General features: G+C 31.3%; 1 long non-coding RNA gene across 1 annotated transcript; it reads left to right on the forward strand.

Moving 5' to 3' along the window:
• The first annotated feature begins 13,721 nt into the window (after positions 1 to 13,721).
• On the forward strand, positions 13,722 to 20,250 carry LOC133203899 (uncharacterized). Its single transcript, XR_009723495.1, has 4 exons — positions 13,722 to 13,788; positions 14,317 to 14,367; positions 19,577 to 19,621; positions 20,145 to 20,250. It is a non-coding gene; the product is annotated as an uncharacterized LOC133203899 (long non-coding RNA).
• Positions 20,251 to 21,288: the final 1,038 nt, after the last annotated feature.

Raw genomic sequence — 21,288 nt, forward strand, 5'->3', positions numbered from 1 at the left:
ACATTTAAATTACTCCCACAAAAAGATTGAAAAAAGTTTAATTTTTGCGTTTAAAAAAACAAGTTTAAAAGTTAACCAGTAAGTTAACTTGTTGCATAACCGCAACCTTTCCCGTCCTTAAGTATTACCAAATGTCGTCTGCGGTATATCCACCATTTCTAAACCGTCTGCCGCAAACATTCGGAATTACCCAGAAGTCAAATATTTAACTGCAGGCTAAGCCGACTAAACAATCCTGTCTGAATTATACTATTCTTCAGTACAGATTATCCAGTTACTGTTAAGTTCTGTCTTTGTGCGGGTGCAGGTGCGTGATTACAAGTAAAGTTAATCAGAAAAGGAATTAATCTCTAATACACATAAATTAAGCATATTTTTTAATCGATCTGACATGTGTAAGAGGATCAATGCATTCATCATAGCGGACAAGAGTTCTTATGAAGACTTAAATAAAAGTTAGAACATAATGTTGAACAAAAGGGTAAGACTTTTATACATTGTCTCGCCTAAGGTCAAAAGACGGTGATATTTTCTTTAATCACCAACAATGCCTCTTGATCTTTTTTGCGTGTATTGTAATGCATAGGCATAAATTCTATTTGACATTTGAAGTACAATTCCTCTCGTAAATACAATTAATCCCTTTAATGTTTCATTACTCTTTCTGCAAATACAATTTTCGATACAAAAATTATTTAACAGATATAGAATTTTGAGTGGTGTTTCAAAAGTGTCAACTTTTTCTTCCATAAGCCTGAGAACCAAAATCACATGCAGAAAACTGAAATCCATTATTTCAAAATGGAGATTAGCATTGCCGCAAGTAAAAAGGTATTCCATCCGAGGAATATAATCAACAAAGATTGTACAAGAAACCCTGATAACAGAGCACTGTTATCAATTTTCACAAGTGACCAAGAAAAGCCTACAATTGCCTGTCAATTCACTGTCTAACTGTCAGAGCACCTCAATTGATCGCCATTTTGAACGAATTCGTAATATCATCCAATCATCTTTCTTCTTACTATCACACCGGAATCACTTAAGCTTTTAGAAGTCAATTAATCGTGATGCTAAATGCCGAAACCTTCACGCTACATCAGACAATCTGGTGACGGATTTTTCCGGAGGCTACATGTAGGGAGATACTAGTTTGTTAATGCTACATCGGCTATTCAAAAGGCTGTCAACAAATTCGGTCGGTTTTCATATCCCTCTTACATTGGGATCTGTTTTAAAAGTAATTCAAATGAGGTGCACGTGACATAATTAACTCCAGGTGGAGTTAGTTTTTGTCAAACATTTTCAAATTGCCTTTCGGTTTATAAAATCAAAGAATAACCAATTTTAATGGATGTGTGTGAAAATTCAGTTTCTTTTAAAAGGAAAATATTTTTTTCCTGAGTTCCTGAAAATTACTTATCAATCTTGGCAGATTCATTTAGACTGATCTGGGAAACTTTGCTTTCAAATAAGCAACTTTTATATACACTGGTAACATTTTATTTCCCTTTCGTGGCTGAGAGGTCTATTTAACGTTAATGCAGGTGTTTTAAATCAAGGTATAGCTATATATTATGCACAAACAATTACCCAATATATTACATATAGTCAGTGATTTTTTTCACGAGACATCAATAAGTCTACGAATTAAGAAATAAAGACTTTTGGATTGTTAAGAAAATAAAAATTTATATGATAGTCTTACATATATTTATTTTTCTTTCACGCCTATTCAAACTAATTGATTGCAAATTAACTGCATCAACATCAACTTTTGGAAAAGTATATTTTTACTCAAAAACTCCTGTAGAAATATTGTTAGTATATTTTGGTTTGAAGACTACACAACTATTAAATTAGGCCAATAAGACATTGCATATGAAAATGTCTTAACACATGTAAGCTAGACGAGATTTTTCCGATGACCGTGTATCTGTACACACATAACAGGTTTGAATAAACAAGATCGAGTGACTGCACCCACTGCTAGACGATCTATTACACCCCCAGGGGAAGGCAATTTAAAAACTTTATATCTTTTGAATAAATAATATTTCTGAAACAGTCAGGAGCAAGGGGTGTTTGAATGAGTATCAGGTGTCCGAGTCTATTCGATTCCGACAGAAAAAGCCGTCGATTTCTCGCCGTTTGATGAGATGTCATACGTAATTATTACATTTTTTACCTCCAAGATACAATTTACCTTGAAAATGGAGCCGGGTAATATAAGACTGGCGGCGAAGTCAATGAGACACCGCACAGAGACGACTTCTCAATTTCCATTACATTCAATGGTTGGGTACCTGTGTGACTGGTTTCTGGTCATGTGTATGTATTTTAGCAAGCTTAACATACAAGTAGAAAAAAAAAAACCTGTACAGCATATAATCTGCATATATATTTATATGTTCATTTCAGATTCTCCAATTTAAATTGCTTCTTTTTTGCAGAGAAGAAAAAAAAGGATAACTGTCCTTGAGATTCAACAAATTGTCATCAGGCTAATGGTAAGGCACACAACGGAAGAATATATCATAGAAAAAGAAAATTTAGAAAACGAACTTTGAGGATTGAAAAAATGAGAATGTAGGTGTTAACTTTGATGATCGTTTTATATGTAAATTCTCATCGCAGGTGGCATTGGATGAGAGAAATGAGCAAATGGGGCCGTGAAAAAATAATAAATAGCTTCAATGACTAGAGTTTCTTTTATTTGTTTATCTCCAATTAAAATCACTAAGTTTTGCAACTCTTGTGAGGCAGAATCAATGTCTATCTAGCGCTTTAAATCAAACACTACTAATGAGAAATAATCAAACACTCTGTTGCTTTGAGACAGATTATCAAATTGGAAGAAAAACGCATGCGATTTAATTTCATTTATTGCCCTGAATCAAAAGTAAACATGGGAAATCTGAAGGAACCATTGATCCAATGCGAAAGTGATTGTAACGTTGAATTCAACAAATGATCAAGACTTTATTAGTTTTTATTTTCCGATATAAATCGGTAACAAAATAAAAAGGGCAAAGGATGAAGGGGGTAATTTTAATTGTTTAAATATAATTACTGGAATTTTGCACCTGCCAATTTCCAACTTTAAGGTAGTCAATCAATGCTTTTTCGCCTCAAAATAGAGATGTCAAAATTAAAACGCGTTCTATAATCTTTCTTGTTTGCAGGGCTTAAAACCATGTATTGTCGTCGTGTGTTAGAAGTACATGTATAATTTTAATGATGAAGTTTCAGTTAATTTTTGCCATTGATTTGTATTAATTTAAAGGAAAGAAAAGAATTGAAATGAATTTCATTTTTAATAAGCATTTAAGTACAAATTGTGTGCATTGCACATTTTGTCAGATTGAAATACTTGTAGTTTGTAATAAATTTCATGTAATATTTATTTATTTTTTAATTTTGATATTCTTTAGCTTTCTTAGCTGCCTCTCGTCACAAAAAGGTGATACACTGAGCAAAGAGAGATAAGTGTGTCATCGCTTTTCATTGATGATTTTATTTTGAATTTATAATTAATGCTTGTGAAAATAAGTTTCCCTTTTTAAACACTGTGTAGATACAATGAATATTCCATTTTGCACGAATTGATTGTCAGTTGTGCATACTTCCTTAGAACAATATCTACTTTGCGAAGCTTTTTTTTACTCCAGTTTTAGTTGTTAACGGGGGGACCAAAGTTATGATTACCGGATATGAAAGTGTGTTCTTCGTTTCCGAGTTATGTTTTTGATGACAACAATTGAAACTGACAAAAAGAAAAAAAAAATCCTGTTTTATTGAAGCAATATGGTAAGTGGCGTTTTACTTCTATACTTCTATTGGATAATTATAATTGCTAGAGTGCTTTATATTATAACAATATGCTTAAAAATACTTTAAAATCATTAACCATTATCTACCATTCATAAAGAACTTACGGTATATATATATATATATATATATATATATATATATATATATATATATATATATATATATATATATATATATATATATATATATATATATATATATATATATACGAGGTGTTATCAAAAAGTTCGTGGACTGATGCGTTAAAATTAATACTATGTAGTCTGTGCTTACAAAATTTATAAGAAACAAAGAACACCAAAAGTTTAATAAATGTTGAAAATTGTAGCTTGGTACGTTGATAATTTTCTAAATTATTCTAAAATAAAAAAAGACATTATATGATCACCCGGCGCTGTCGTCGTTTAGTTTCATGACCTCAGACAACGTCATTGTCTCTCAATGTCCGCTCTCTCTACTTCATACTCTTATCTTGATGAGATTACCTAGACTTTAGTAAGAACTTAAGATCATCTTGTTTATATGACTTTAAAATGTCATGTACAGCTGCTTTCAATGCATTTAATATTGTAAATGGATCTATATAAAGGGAAATATCCTCACTTGATTATTCCTAAATACTTATCTTGATGGAGTTCAATTTCTGCCACACGATCAACGTCACTTTTCGACGTAACTGACTTTTGACAACCTGACTACAAATCGACATTAACTGTGCATCTTTCATCTCTCTGAATCTTTTTGGGCATTTAAAAACAAGTACTCTGGATCCTTTTTATTTCTCTGTAGCCCGTTGTAGCATTCTTTAGGTCTATACCAGTTTTTCCAGGTGCGAAACTTTATAGAATGCTGGAAAAAGAAACACCTCCCCCTTTTTGACGTCATTTTCAAGCCTTTATTTTTTGGACACTTCATATAAAATTTACATTAAAATTTCATAGAACGTACAGAATGGGATAAAAATTGCAAATTTTACAGAACAATTGTGCCGTACCACATGTCTGAAATAACGGGATTTTTTGATGACAAATGGTCATATCAAAAGAGTTTTTCTCAGTTACACTTAGGTAGAAAAAACGTCATATTTGAGGTTGCGCCGCCTGAACATACCATTGCTTACAAAATCATTAAAAAATTATTTAAAAATTAAACTTATGATTTATGGTTTATTCTATAGATAGATAAGATGATGCTAACATAATGTTTTAAATTCCATTGATGTACCTAAAGCGGTTTTAATTTTATGGCGTTAGTCCACGAACCTTTTGATAACCCCTCGTATATATATATATGCATCATAAAAAGCCTTATGATCTTCTGTCATTATACTTCAACAGCAAAGTTATTAAAAGACGGAAAATGCTCACAGTTAAACGAAAACCGAAAAGCACTACAAAAAAGAAACACCAACAACATCAACAACAGGTACGTAAAAATAACAGACAAAAACAAAAATTGATATCTATTGGTACAGATATATGTATACATTTGAATCAGGTGCAAATAATCCCTCTTTTGGTTGGGTTTTTAAGTTTTTATATATATGCCTTTCCGAGTGGAAAAAAACTATTTACCCAGCATCTCACTATTTAAAAAATGTAAATCTAACAGTAAATTTATGTCTTTATTCTTTGAAGAAAACATATACTAAATGAATAATCATATTCCATACATTTGATATTTTTAACATTCAATCAAGGTATTTAATACAAGATATTTAATTACCACTATTTGAGAAGTACCCGGTAATAGTCTCGAGCTGCCTGACTTCCTATTCTCAAAATCTAGCAATTATAGTCTGAATGGAATTTTGTAATTTTGCAATAATCATTAATTTTGAAGACTGTAGATTCTTATCGCTGGATATTGTGCTATATATATATATAGATAACATTTATATGTGATGTACCAAGGATATTTCTTTTGTGAATGAAATCGATGTAATAAATATTATAATAGCTGGACGTCGCAAATTGAATTACTATTTGAATCTGTGAATTTTGAACATGTTTATAATAGGTTTTTACTGTTTAACATTGTTGAATTTGAATAAAAATTGCTTTTAAATTATGAGAGTGAATGGCTATTAAAGATAAAACAACTACCTAAATTACGTTTGTATAAAGACTTCAAAACACAATTTTATACTGCAAACTACCTTGAAATGAATATTCCAATTTCAAAGATCTATTTTTGCTCAATTTAAATGTGGAATTTTACCAAATAGAGTTGAAACTGGAGATATAAAGGAGAATCATTTGAAGATACATTATGCAATTTTTGTTCTAAACATGAAGTAGAAGACGAGTTTCACTTTTTATTACATTGTACTAAATATTCAAATTTCAGAACAGATTTATTTACTAGCATCAAATGCAACCCCACTTTGTCCATGTCAGATCTAGAAAGTGTAATTTTAATTTCCTTCACAAATTTCCTAGGCAAACCTCAAAATATTTATATCTATCATACATGCACAGGCAATCTTTGTTGTACAAAAAACGCTATATGCGTAATATTTGTGCATATATAGATTTCATTATATATATATATATATATATATATATATATATATATATATATATATATATATATATATATATATATATATGATTGCGCCCATGACAAAAGGGCCTTATGGCAATTTTGCTAAAACAGAGAAATAACGTCATAAAGATATGACGTTGCAGACGGTGAGCGTCGACGCAGATTTTTTTATCCACGTGTTTTACGTTTTGACACGTCTAGCTCACTTTTGTCGTTGTTCTCAACATTGAAATAATTATTTATTTTCATTTATATCTTTAATTCACGTCTTGATCTTCTAGTCCACTGATATTAATTAATTATTTAGAATTTTATTTGAGACCCGTTTCTTTACTGCATGTTATTGTACCTTTATACGTCTCTGATCTGGGCTATGCATTTCCTTACAGCCTCGGTTAACGTCCCTACGCTCCTTATATACCTCGGCGACAAGTCGAAAGTATCTCGCCGTGAACCTTTAGCATGTTGGAGTATGCATTTCCTATACATGTATAGAAGCTTCAGACAAGGCAATTTTCTGGATAATTGAATATGGATGAACGAATGCGATTTTGATATACAGACAAATTGAAGTTATTTGTTAGACACGGGTATATTATCAAAATATTGTAGAGGAAATCGTTTTCCTGTATAAGATCCGCCCCACCATTCTCAACACATCGATCAGGTAAACATTGAAGCATTGGTACATCGTGCATAAATTTTTGTTGTAAAATGCTTTAATTGCCAAAATTTGAAACTGATCACACTTCTTTCAACAGAAAATTAAGAAAAGTATTCTTGTAAGTTTTCAAAAATCTAGCAAAAGTACGAACGAATGACAGACGTGATATTATTTTTAAGAACTATAAATAAAAAGAAGAGAAGTAACTCTGACAAGCGAGATACTAGAGAGGTACCAGAGAGGGATTTTTTTTTTTTTTTAACACCATTCAAAATTAACATACCCATACAAATTTGCTCCCGTAAAAAACGTTTTAATTGTAAGTATTGTATTTATACTTTCTTTAAAAGTATTTTTGAAAGCTCATGGAACTAGCTGCTGTCAAAGTGAAAGAGAAAAAAAATATAGAATAAGAAATAGATGCTACATTGAACCAGACTTCCATTTATTTTTTAAATCTGTTACATGTGCATCTATTTATTTTAACATGAAATTAATTTTTAAAATAACTTGAATTTTATTATTTTTTTCCGGTAATAATGATCATAGATTTAAATAAAATAAAATGAAATTTAAAATAAAATTGTTTCGTCTTATTTTTGTTGTTGCCACTTCCGATGTATATAAGTACTTGAAAACAAACAAAAACTACCGAATGAAATAAAATTGTTCTAATTGTTCTAGCTTAAAAAAAGTTTACATGTATGTATACCTGATGTGTGTGTGCGCGTGTGTGTGTGTGTGTGAGTATGTGTGTGTGTGTGTGTGTGTGTGTGTGAGAGAGAGAGAGAGAGAGAGAGAGATGTTACATTAAATCCAGTTTATTAATACAATGTGAAATGTGAAACTTTAATGAAAAGGCGACTTTTCAAAAACACAACAATATCGTATTATGAAAAGAAATCTCTATCTTTTTTCCTTTTGCTGTCTATTTATTTTCAGTAACTCGAAAATGTAACATTTTGGTGTGCATAAAAAAGTTCAAAGGTTTTAGCTTTATCTGCAGTTTTTAGTTACTTAAAAGTCAAATATATGTAATATATGTAATCCTTGTCATTCATGGAATCTCAGCATTGTATGTCATTACAGTTCTATTATCAATCTAAAACTCGTTTTCTTATTGAAATAATAATCTCAGTTATCGGTTTAGTATGATATTGCTTAACTTGCCGTTGAATTATGTAAACGGACTGATTATGTTATTTGGCTTAATTGAAATAAATTTTGTTAAGATCAAATTGTATTTAAACATGCACTGTACAGATTAAATTAAATGCTTAAAATATACTGCACAAAAGACTAAGAATATTTTTGCAAGTTTTTTATTTTTGTGGCAGTGCAGGAGACCGGGGAAGAGGGCCAGGGTCATTATATATTACCGTGACCTAACTCCTGTACAGTGTATCTGTAAAGCTTTACAAGGATAAGCATATCCAAGTCTCTGGCATGGGGCCAGAATGGAATTCTTATATTGTAAAACTTCATATACAATAACATTTGAAAACAATAACATTAGAATTTCATACGATAAAGAAGCCGCGAGAAATGGGAGGGGGGAGGGGTCTACACACACCATCACATAACAATATTTACATGTACTTAATGGGTGCAACATCGTAAAAATTTGTCATTTAAAAACTCAGCCAGTCAAGGAATATTATGAACCAGTCGCATTTAACTGACTGGATATATAAAACTTTCAATTAATTTTTACCCCCCCCCCCAGCCGAAAAAATTCTATTAATTAATCTGCACGTCATTGATTCATAACAACAACATATATATATAATTATTTATGATTTATTTCTTAGAAAAATCTATTTGATATTAATTTTAAAAAATGACATATTGATTTCATTCAAAGTTCGGATAAAATTTGTTGAAATGATAATAAAATACCCGATATCTATTAATACCCAGTGTATACATGTTCTTCTGAAACCATTTAATTTTACAAAATCAAACAAAATCGTTATTCTAGTACGCAATTTTTCTCATGATTAACTAGATTTGATAGCAGTTAAGTTTCCACATCCAGGTATGTGGAGCTCATGATGGCTGTATGTTTTGAATTTGACCCTGCTCATATACATGTAAGTAAGGAGAGAGTTCAAGGTGCAAAAATAAATTGAGGAATTATTTCAATAGTATTTCAAACCTAACCAAATGACCTATTTAGAGGTTATGGGGTTGGTGGTGGGAAGGCATCCCCCCTGCACACCTAAAATGTAGGAAGATTTTAAAAATACGACAACCCTCGTATGCTATTAAACTCATGTTAACTACAAGTATTGCATGTTTCTGTCATTTAACATTTAACCCCCCCCCCCCCCCAAACAATCCAACTACTGGTCATCCTGGATCTGTTCCTTTCATTAATGCATGTGAATTATTATTCATCCATTTGTTTATAATTTATCAACCTGCTTACTTAAAATTAATTATTCAAAAAATTTCCTTGCTATATTGCTTAACATGCTGTTTACCAACTTAATGTCCTTAAATTGTTGTACAGCGTATACGGTAACTCACTACATTTCACAAATTTTCTGTCTAATTATATTTAGAAAACAAAAACAAAAAAACAACAAATTTTCATTACCCAGTAGCATCTATTTTATTGTTGTTCCCGAAATTTTTTTTGAAATATTTTTTAACTTCACATTTTGAGAGATATCGTTTATACTGGATTCAACCCCCCCCCCCCCCTAAAAAAAGAAAGAAAGAAAAATTGACATCTTGTCCTATCGAAAGCCGTGCTTAAAATGAGATGATTTTCAAATGAATTCTACAGGTTTCTCAAACGATTATTACACGAGATAAACACTTTGGTTTTGAAAGAAGAAATTGATATTGAACAGAAGCCGCTTGCTTCTCGGGTTTTCCTGACATTCCAGCATAGTGCAATGTAAAACAAACAAACGAACAAACATGCACTCATAATTCTATACACCACTGCATGATGGATAATAGTTAATACAACTATTTATTATCATATTATACAATTATTAAAAGAGACAATGACTCAAAAATGTTTCTGGAAATGCTCAATAACATACATTTATTACCGTAGTAACATTACAATGCAAAGTGAAAGTCATGTTCACTCTGAAAACTTTTGACGTTGGTGCGAAAGTAACGTGACGTCATTGTTTACCTGTTAAAGTATCATTGATATAAATGAAGAAAAAACCTACTTAGAGTTGACGTAGGGCCATAAAAATTCAGATTTGACAACTTCTAACCTTGCTCTATTAATATCCATGAAGAACTTAAAATGTGTAAAAATTGCCATAAGGCCCTTTTCTCCTGGGCGCAATCATATATATATATCACTTTGTATATCATGCAGATACAGATACAGATAGATGAGCAGCAAGTAAGTTGTTTGTTAATATTTATTTATTTTATTAGATTTTTATACGAATTTATTAACACACATGCATGTATAAATTTATCCGTAACCAAATGTTCCTTTTGATGTATGAACACATTGAACACACCTGTAAAATAGTTTAATGTTACATACACAACATACACAACATTTCTTAGCATAAATGATACCAGTACCCCCATCCCCCGACCTTTCTCCGAGAAAAAGTCACAAAAAGAAGATATGATTTTGTCTAAGGAAAATTATTTTTTAGAAAATATTGTTCTCCAGTAATGTCATTGGAAACAACCGAGGAAACAACTACATGCACAATGCTTTATGTATTTGTTATTCTTATGAAAAAATATTACAGATTAAAATAGAAATTAAATACAGTTTATCTTCGGTATCTCGAACACTAAATACTTGAATACCATGGATATGTAGAAGTGATTTGGAGGTCTCCAACCACTTATTCTTTATGTATTTTACCTCGATATCTGGAACCTTCGAATATATCGAAATTTTTCTCGGCCCCATCGAATTCAAACAAAAGAGGTTTGACTGTATATGTATTATACATTGTATTATTAAACAGGGGGCCAAGGTGTCTGATTCCTGTATCGAGGAAATTCTGAACTTCATCATATACACTGATAGGTCCCCAAGGCCCGGACCTAATAATAACATAAAAACGGCAATTTACAAACTGGTAAGTTTTCATGGAGCTATAGAAAATAGAAAAATTCAAAAGCGCGTGTATGTCATCGGTATTAAGTTCTTCGTAAGGGTGAGTTTTCTACATGTCCGTCGAGGGAATATATATATATATATATATATATATATATATATATATATATATATATATATATATATATATATATATATATATATATATATATATATATATATAAGAAACTGCATTTATCTTTCAAAGAACCCCCTAGTAATTTGAAGTAATGCTGTAGACTTGGATAAAATCTATGCATGACTTTCTGTCAAGTTTTAACATCATATTCACTTGAAAATTTTGTTTGCTTTAATTGGATCTTAGAATAACTTGTATTCTTCTAGTTTAATGCACAGTTTGACTGGCTTAGACGTCCAGACGTTGTGTATGATTATAAGCAGCATCTAAGGGCAATAAAAGTAAGCGATTTCATTATTTATGCAAAGAGAGATAACTCTATTTAAAAGTTGATATAAATATGGTCAGCTATTTTTCATATTCGTATGTGCTTTATATGAAAGATAAAGTTGAGGTTGGTTAAACAATTCTTTAATATAAAAATAATTACTTTTATGCAAATGAAAACATTAATATGAGTAATAATTGTCAGGTTGAGTTGGGAAAGTCAAGTCCACCTACCAAATAAATGTGATTATACAAAGATTTCTGACCAATGAAATGTATCAGTGTAAAATATCAATCCGTATATCTAGACCGATTTCATAACTTCGGTATAGTAGAGCTTCCCCCTAAGCACTATTTATATGAAAGGTGGTACATGTATCAAATGCATGGGCCTCAAAACGCATTTAATAAAATTTTTGACCAAATAAGGACCATCTTATACAAAATTAAACTTTTATGCCTAATTAGATGATATTTCAAAACGAATAAAATGTATTTTGTTTTCCTCCCATTTGTATTGAAGTGGATATAATGAAGATAAAGATATTGACAAATACATGAAACAACTTTCACTTTCGGCAAACTGATTTGGAAAATTTAGAAATCAAAATAGAGATCTGTATTTGTAGATATATAAAGTCGATATATCTATGGATCAACCTTGTCAAAGGTCTATATTTGTATAATGTACATTTATATGAAAGGAGGGATGAACAGATATGTATTGGTTGAAATCCATCATGACTCTTGACGTCTCTCTCCAGAGACCATAATTTTTATTCATTAAAACCCATTTAGTACGTCTACTTCACTTTTTTTTTCAGAGTGGAGAAACTCATACTACAGAACATGAAAACGGACCGCAATACAGCTTATATAAAAACCAAAAACTGTTCGGTAAAGAGGTAAGTTTTTGCAAACTCATGAATTGTAAATATTTTCTATACGTTTACTTATAATATTTAATTTCGTGAAGGATTCAATGCGAAATTATATCCGCATACATGCATGATTTGCATGACATGACATACATGATTTGACAGTGCATGCATATGCACAATCAAATCGACCACATATTTCAGTATGCCGTTCTAAGAAGACAGCACATCATGCAAGAAAGAACCGGATCGGTAAGTTTGGATATTCTAGTAAACTATATATGCCAATGTACTCATATTTTAACTTCTCAGCATCGGGTTTTCTTTTAATTAAAAGTTAACTTTCCCCCTTTTTCATTCTCTAACTAGTCAGTTAATTTGCTTACATTCATTTTTTTTCTAATGATGATTTTAGTTTATTTGTGCCTCAGTCGTATCCATAATGAGGTAGTTTTTAAATCACTATTGACATAATTATATTTTTGAAGTTAAAAAAAATCTTTAAACGCTGAAAAAAATAATTTAGTTCCATGTTCAACTAAATAAAATAATTACTTTTTAGTAAATAATTCAATTTTCATTTGTTTAAATTTTAAAAAGGGTACACAAAATAGATTGGTTCTTGCATTCTCTGATATAAGAATACATGTATGTTGAAGATGAAAGGGAAGAATATAAAGAAAATGTAAAATAACTTCTTTTTTTAAATTTTTTTTATTTATTTATTTATTTATTTATTTTTTTTTTTTTTGCTGTCTCACGTTTTAGGCCTCTGATTGTTTTCCTTCGATTTCAAATGTTTTTTCCCCGGATGTAAACATCACATTTCCTTTGTAATACATTATATTGAGAGAAAAAAAACCCAGCTAATTTAATATCGCCCAGAAGTTCATTGAATCTCTGAAAAAGAGAGATAAATTTAAATGGGATAAATGACTATCATTCCTTAAAAAATTCAAGTTAAAAAGCTATTACATATGTGTATGATATTGTGTGTATTATATAAAAATTACATTTTGAAAATCACAAGCATAAATGCAATACTTTACATTCATTTAACATTTTCATAACTGCGGTACTGCTCTTTTGCGAAGCAATTTCGTGACGTTTTGCATAATTTTTGAATGACGTTTATGGAACATTTCAGTTATTCTACCAAAATTTATGAATTTGTCCTGGAAAAGAGCAGTGTCGCCATTTTTGTGAAACAGTCTTTTTAGACAGAGGAATAATGAACCTTTATCATCAAACAAAAACGTGTCTATTTACACATTGCGTTAATTTTAAGTTTGTTGAGCACCAGAAAAAAGCCCCTTATTTGGAGGTGGAGAGGAAAATCCAAAATGGGACGTCAAGGGTACGTGCAATTTTAAACGTGAAATTTAATTATGCATTTCTTTTCATAAACAACAATACATGTAAAACTTTTACTCACTAAATATAGTCCTATATATTCTAATTCCTGCATTAAAAGTAGGGATCTCCAAAAGCTCATTTTTTTTCTCAATCAGCTGGAACAGAATTTAAATGATACAAATTCCTGAATCTTCGTTAAGATGAATAAAAACATCACAACACTGAATTATCTCTACCGTTTTCATTTTTAATCTTCAAGTGTTTGACAAAATATTACTAAAGTACACATACAATGAACATTATTATTATGACGTTAGAAAGCGATGAAAAGTGATAATAAACTCTTGAAGATTGAAAATGAAATGTGGTCTTATTTTTTTTATTATTATAATACAACTCGTTACATGTATATACATGTATAATGAAAATGCGAGGTCTTAGAAATATGCAAAGATATGTTCCAAGACATTCCTATCCATTTCACCATATTTGTTTACATTCTTCATTAATAATATTTTCGCTATTACAGACGAGATATAGGTTTCCCCATGTTCATGACAACTTTGAAAATCGGTATGCGGTAAGTTTTCCTAGGCGTAGGGGTGGGGGTAATTGCAAATAAAACTGCACGTTGTCTTCCCTGAATAATAGGTGGCGCACAACACGTTTAAGTTCATGACTATTCGTACCTTCAATTTCAGAGAGTGTCAACGTAATTTCGACCTCGTAGACCTTGCTCTTTTGCTTCAATTTTATAGATATAATGGCTGATTACGGATCGTGGGATCTACCTACACTTAGAAAAATATGCTCGCATTTCCGGCCGCAAAAGAGAGTTGGTTGAAAGGTATACTTGCGAGCAGTTTCTTAGCCATAATTTTCTCTGTCGTACACAGAATCGTGATTAAGACGATATCGGTACCTGATATTCTTCGTAATTTCAATAAAAGTTCTCCAAAAGCATATTTTATGTAGATTTTTGTGAGTTTAATTACAATTTGTACTATCTACATTTTTTTTTTAAATTCCAGTCAGTTTTTGACGTCAAATACATCTTAGATCATCTGTACAATCGGCGCTTAACGTATTAAATCTTTTCTTTTATTAATGAACTTTATCAATGGTGATAAAAGTTTTAAACGTCAAGCGCCTGTGAGCTAAACCTACATAATTTAAATTAAAAATGGCCTTGTTGTATACACGCAACATTTACTGTGACTCGACTGCCTATCACCTAGCATAGGCCTCTAATTTCTATCAATAAGCCGTTATATGATTGATTAGAGTAATATATATACCCACTCTATATATAAATACATTTATATATTTATACATTTATATATAGAGGGGGTATATATATTACTCTAATCAACCATATAACTGACGCTTATTGATAGAAATTCAGAGGCCTGTGCACCTAGTAAGCCAGTATCAGGCTTGGGGTAATGCTAAATGTAATGGTAATGCATTACTTGCCTAGTATATATATATATAGATAGATAGATAGATAGATAGATAGATAGATAGATAAGCTTAGATAGAAAGATAAATAGAAAGGGAGAGAGTATTATTGATGAGAAACCTCTCTGTTTAGACTTAAAAATATTGCAGTAACTAAAAAAATATGTAACAATTTTTTTTTAAACACTGAGTTGTATCAGTAAATACATTCATGAGTCTTTCCTTTTCAACATATTTCAGACTTGAAGCATATGACAGAAATTCAAATTTTGGTTCTCAGAAAGAGTAGAGAGTATTGTATGCAAGTGCCTGGTTATGAAAAGTTTAAAGATATCAACAAAGATACTCAGATAGTAGGAGTGAGAGAAGAGGCAGTGAAAGCATATCTAGAAAGAATGAATAAAAGTGTAAATAGCAATGTGATGTACATATATGAGAGCAAGTTTCTAAAGTATGTGAGACTCGTGCTGAAAATAACTTTTATTACGTGAAGGCAGAATGCAAGGCACAGATGAAGAAGAGTATGTCATATAAAGTGGATGTATGTGTCGATATGGATGGGTGTATCGTGGAAAATCAGTGCGAGTGTGCTGTGGGCATGGGCCCAACTGCTGCATGTAAGCATGTATGTGTTGTGTTATTCATTTTACAGATGTTTTGTAAAAGTGGAGACATTGTAACCGAGGAGACATGCACTCAGAACCTTCAAACTTTCCATCAAACCAAAGTGTATAAAGGCAGTCCAATAAAGGCAAATGACTTGCCTTTAGCTGGTGAAGTGGATGTTAGTTATGATCGAAGACCAAGAGCATATCGCAATATGCCAGGATATCCAGATACCTTCAGAAATGTCTGGCTAAATCATCCCAACATTAGTGATTTAGCAGTCTCACAAATCTTCCCACATGCCAACACAATTGGGTTAGAAAAAGATCATGACTATTTGAGTCATCCTTTGTCATACATATGGTTACAAAACATGAATATAACAAATATTTCAGATGAGGATATTGTTAAGTTAGAAGAGCAAACACGCGGTCAAAGTAAAAGTGCCATCTGGCGAGACGAGAGACGAAAGAGAATTCATTCTTCCAACTTTGGCAGAATTTGCAAGACTACTGACAAAACTGATTTTTTAAAGCTGGCTGAAAATTTAACAAAGCATATGCCTGAAATTCGTGTACCTGCTATTTTGCATGGTAGATGTTATGAGTCGGTGGCAATAAAAAAGTTTGAGGAAAAATTTAATGTTAAAACCTCAAAATGTGGAATATTTGTTTCAAAGTTGCATCCTTTTTAGCTTCTTCGCCTGATGCCATCTTGGACCAAAGTACGCTAATTGAAGTTAAATGCCCCTACCATGCAAAATACAATAAAATATCAGAGGAGACTGTCTCGTATTTAAAAAATGTTGATGGATGTTTAGAGCTGGACAATACTCATGACTATTTCTATCAAATTCAAGGGCAACTTTTCTGTTTAAACAAAACATGCTGTTATTTAGTTTTTTACACACTGAAAGATCTTAAAGTTATCTCAATTCAAAGAGACCAAGCATTCATTGACAGAATGTTGCAGAAATTAATTTCATTTTTTGACACATACTTCAAGACTGCTGTTTTGAAGAACTTTTATTACCATGACCTCAAAATGAACTAAAATTTAAGTTGTTAACAATTATGACATCTATGGACCTATAGGCACTGCCACACATGAACAGTATTTTTTTTTTATATGTTGTAAATAGAAACTTACACAGGTTACATGTTCATACATTTATAGTTATAAGCATGTGAATTCTTTTTTCAACCAGTCTGCACAATATGTTTTGTCAAAGTATAAAAACTTTCCATTAAAAATTTTTTAACATATACCATGTCCTATCATAGTTATTGACTCTGTTATTGACACTGTGAACCAACTTCAATTCATTCGTTTTCATTGAAGACAAAATCATGCATGTTTGGGAACAGTACATTTTTTGAAATTACAAAGTATGAAACATACAAATAAAATTTCACTGGCTAATTTTGTCTCGGTTGTATTTAAGGGTGTTTTAAGAATTTTGTATGTATTTCCTAACCCTATCAGCCGTTCAATATGAACTCTTTTGCTGGATATTTTGTGATCACGCAAAACTGTCTTTCCTGGCATTGTTTTGTTACTTAAAAGTTACATCTTTAGGAGCAAACAAATCTTGGACATGAATCCTTTGTCTGCCATAAGAGAATCGCCAGGTTCAAATAAGTCAGTACTTACCAGAGGACTCCGTTCAACAAGCTGTCTATCGCTTGCAGACCCTCCGTAAGCAGAGGACACATATGACATTAAATCCCCTGGAGTTGAGCCTACAAGTACTTTGACAGTGTTTCTATTTTTATATGTAGAGAAGGTTGCTTGTTGGGCAACGGGTGGTTTAGGTTTCTTAACAGGAATTTCAGTTCCCTCCACTGTCTTGACATGAAATTCACCCAAGTAATCCAAATATTTTCAACAGTTGTTTGTGATATTGAAAATAGTCTACTTAATTCAAAATTGGGCTTATGTTGCCTCAACTTAATCAGTGTCAAAAAGAGCTGATTTTCAATGGACATATTTTGAACCTGATTATAAATATAATTGAGATGAAAGGCTGCTTCAACAAGACTATACAATACATGTAAAAAGTCTGTGTAGGAACTCAACCCTGTATAAAACATGATGCCTTCATCATCATACATGAAATTTTCAATACACATGATTGGCGATTTTGCTGTTTGACATGATGAATCTACAAAAACAGGTACAACGGGGACACTTATCTCATTGACAATATCATTATCACTGAAGCAAGACTTTTCATCCTCAACTTCTACACTGTTGCCCACTTCATATACATTGCAAACATCTGAAACCATTTCTGTTTCCATTTCCGAATTTTCTCGGTCATTTTTCTCCAATTTGGCACGACGGGCAAGTACTCTCTTGCTCCTCTCATCAACACCATAACTCCACTTTGACTTGGTCCAAGGGAAGATGGAAGGGACTGCATCAGGTTTTTTCTGCCTTCTTAGTGGTTCAGTGCCTATCAAGTTATCAAAAATATTTTATTGTTTACTACATAATGAAAATGTTTTGGAAAAAAACATGATATATCAGGAGATGTTTAAAATTTTTAGTCCAAAATGTATAAAATCTAATAAAAGTTATATGTATTATAAGGCTTATCGTATCCAATGGTGACTTCCTAATCCACTCGTCAGGAATTTCCAAAAGAGCATGACTGCAGAATGACTTTATTTCCTCAACACATCTTGATGAATTATGACATAACAAAATAGCCATGAAATAGCAAACTTGGTATTTTTCAATATATATTTCACAAGTTTGACCACTCCAATGCATATTTTGATAATATCAAACTGTTTAATATTGAGATACTGCGCTGGCATTGGAAAAGAAAAGCAGTTGTCAACATGTAAAAATAAATGGAGATAATTCGTAATAATCCATGCAAATGTAAAAAAAAAAATGATAAACTATTAATCATTGAAATTCTTTACGTCATATCAGCTGTTTCATTGTCAACTATGAACATGTGTAACAAAAGTAAATATTATTGTATGTGTATATGCATTATATTTATAAAGGTTTACATCTTATATAAAAGCATCATCTCTATGGCCAAATTCTCAGTATGATTTGTCATTTAAGAAAAAAGTTTCAATGAAGTCTTAGATTTTTCGCTGTATTAAAACTGGTATTTGATTTTGATATACATGTATATAGATACAAGTAAAATTTTAATGTGTATCCGTCGCGTTATTACACAGCTGTTATGAACTATAAACAAATTATGTTGTAAGACAAAATATAATTAAGCAACTAAAAATGAAGCCAAATAATCTTACTAACCGTGCTGTGTTTCGGAGGTGAAGTCTTCCTCACGAAAGTGTTTGTGACATACAACACTGAATGGCTGTGGCGTCCAATGTTTATATGCAATATCCTCATCGTTTCGTCGAATAGCTCGAATCCAAAGCTTACTTATCCTTTCTTCCTTTGGAAAGCTTAATCCTCCCCTGGTGGAACAACCAGGCACACAACAGCAAGTGGGCATTTGATGTTTATTATGACTACTCTGATGTTATCGAAATCGAAGCAGAACAGGAAGTAAATATGAACCGAAACGTGTCGTGCGCCACCTATATCATCGTAAGGGGCAAGAACTGACAAATATTTGCAATTTCAAATTAATCTGTTTTATTTTAATAGTCTAATATATGCATTTTCAATACAATGAAAATAATTGTTCAATATTTCTAAGCCTTTTGTTTTCTTATATCTAGATTGAAATGGCAGATCACATTGTTATTCACAGTAAATATTTTCCGGTGAGTATTATTTAATAAAAAAATTAATGACTGACACGGTATTTATCTGCGATCAGGTGATCTAATGAGTTACGGAGAAAAAAATACCACCAATAACCCTTCACAATGTTCCTCTCTTGCAACAATTTATTGCATAAATGTTCGTATAAAAATGGTTGGCCAAATGATACAAATGAAAACTTCTTATAGACGAAACAAGATCTTAATTTTAAACATTAGGAAAATAATTTGCTTTGTGCCTAGATGAATACATCACTTCCCTTGTCACCTGGTCACATGACATGCAAAAATTCATAAAGTCCATAAAGCAAGGACGTTTTAAAAGAATCTTTTTTTATTAAATGTTTTTGTATTTAACTGTATTGAGACCTCTTAGAGTTTGTGCTGTGCTTTAGGTAAAGCAATTTATCCTGATATGGCATTCCTTCTTAGAGATTCCTTAAGATGAATGAATGAATGAATGATGCATTTTAAGAATCCTTATTATTTACTGGCGATATATATATTTGTTTTCTTTTTACAGACACGATATCGATGAGACGAATGAACGAATATACAAACTGAAAACTCAGATTAATTGCCTTTATAAGTGATATTTTACTTCTTAAAGAAAATGTCTTTCGTTTATTTCACACCTGGGTCAGCATAAATTTTGTACATTTAATTAAATTAAATTAAAATGCATTTCTTATTTCCTGTGCTTAACATGAAACCAATAACTAATACAGAAATATAGCGAATCTTGAGGAAAATGAAGACCAATTCTTGCGTCACACATACTCTTCATAAAATTATGTTTTTTTTTTTTTGTTTTTTTTTTGTTTTTTTTAAATTTTTATATTATTTTTCAGGTGTAAAAAACTTTGATTAAAATCTTCTATAATCATGCTTTTTAGTGAATACAATAGCATGTAGAAAATACTTTTTATTATGCAATAAAATATAAATGTTTGTTTGGTTTATAATAATTGGATAATATCGAATTAAAATGATATATATACCCCAAAAAGACTGGGCCCTCTATTCCCCTAGTGATCCAAGACCTATTGGATTCGGTATGGTTATCTCATTTGTCTGGCTTTCCGCCTGTCTAAGCTGTTTGTCCGATCGTCTGTTTGTAAATGCTTTAAACGATCAAGGTCACCAGGCGATGATATAATAGTATTTGAAACTCTGTCAGGGTACGTTTTCCTCCTTAGTCTTTAATTATGTATGTATGTTCTTTCAATGGTTATGGTCACTAGAAATGTTCTTTCAATGGTTATGGTCACTAGAAATGAAAGAATGATAGCTTTTCTGGGTCTTTACCCTGAATTGATTCAATCTTAATTAGGATGTCTTTGCTGATGAATTGAAACCCTGTCTCAAGGTCAGATTTCAAAGTTTAAGATCAAATATTGACAATATATTGAGATTCTGAAGATATAATTTTGAAAAAATTTATTGGTATAAAATCAAAATTGGTATGCTGATCACCAAACAATGCATCAAGAAGCTGACTCAAGGTGATATTGGAACGGTTAAGGGTACGAGATGATATACATATAATGAAAGCCAGTTGTGTTATTGGGAGGAGGTTTGAGTTATTTCCATAAAAATGTCGAGCTGATTCAAAATTTCTAAACATTATTGTAAAAAAATATCATTATCTGATATCTATATGAAAT

Source organism: Saccostrea echinata, unplaced genomic scaffold (assembly GCF_033153115.1).
Source record: "Saccostrea echinata isolate AGI-Se365-2 ecotype Australia unplaced genomic scaffold, CSIRO_AGI_Sech_v1 ptg000052l, whole genome shotgun sequence".
NCBI lineage: Eukaryota > Metazoa > Mollusca > Bivalvia > Ostreida > Ostreidae > Saccostrea > Saccostrea echinata.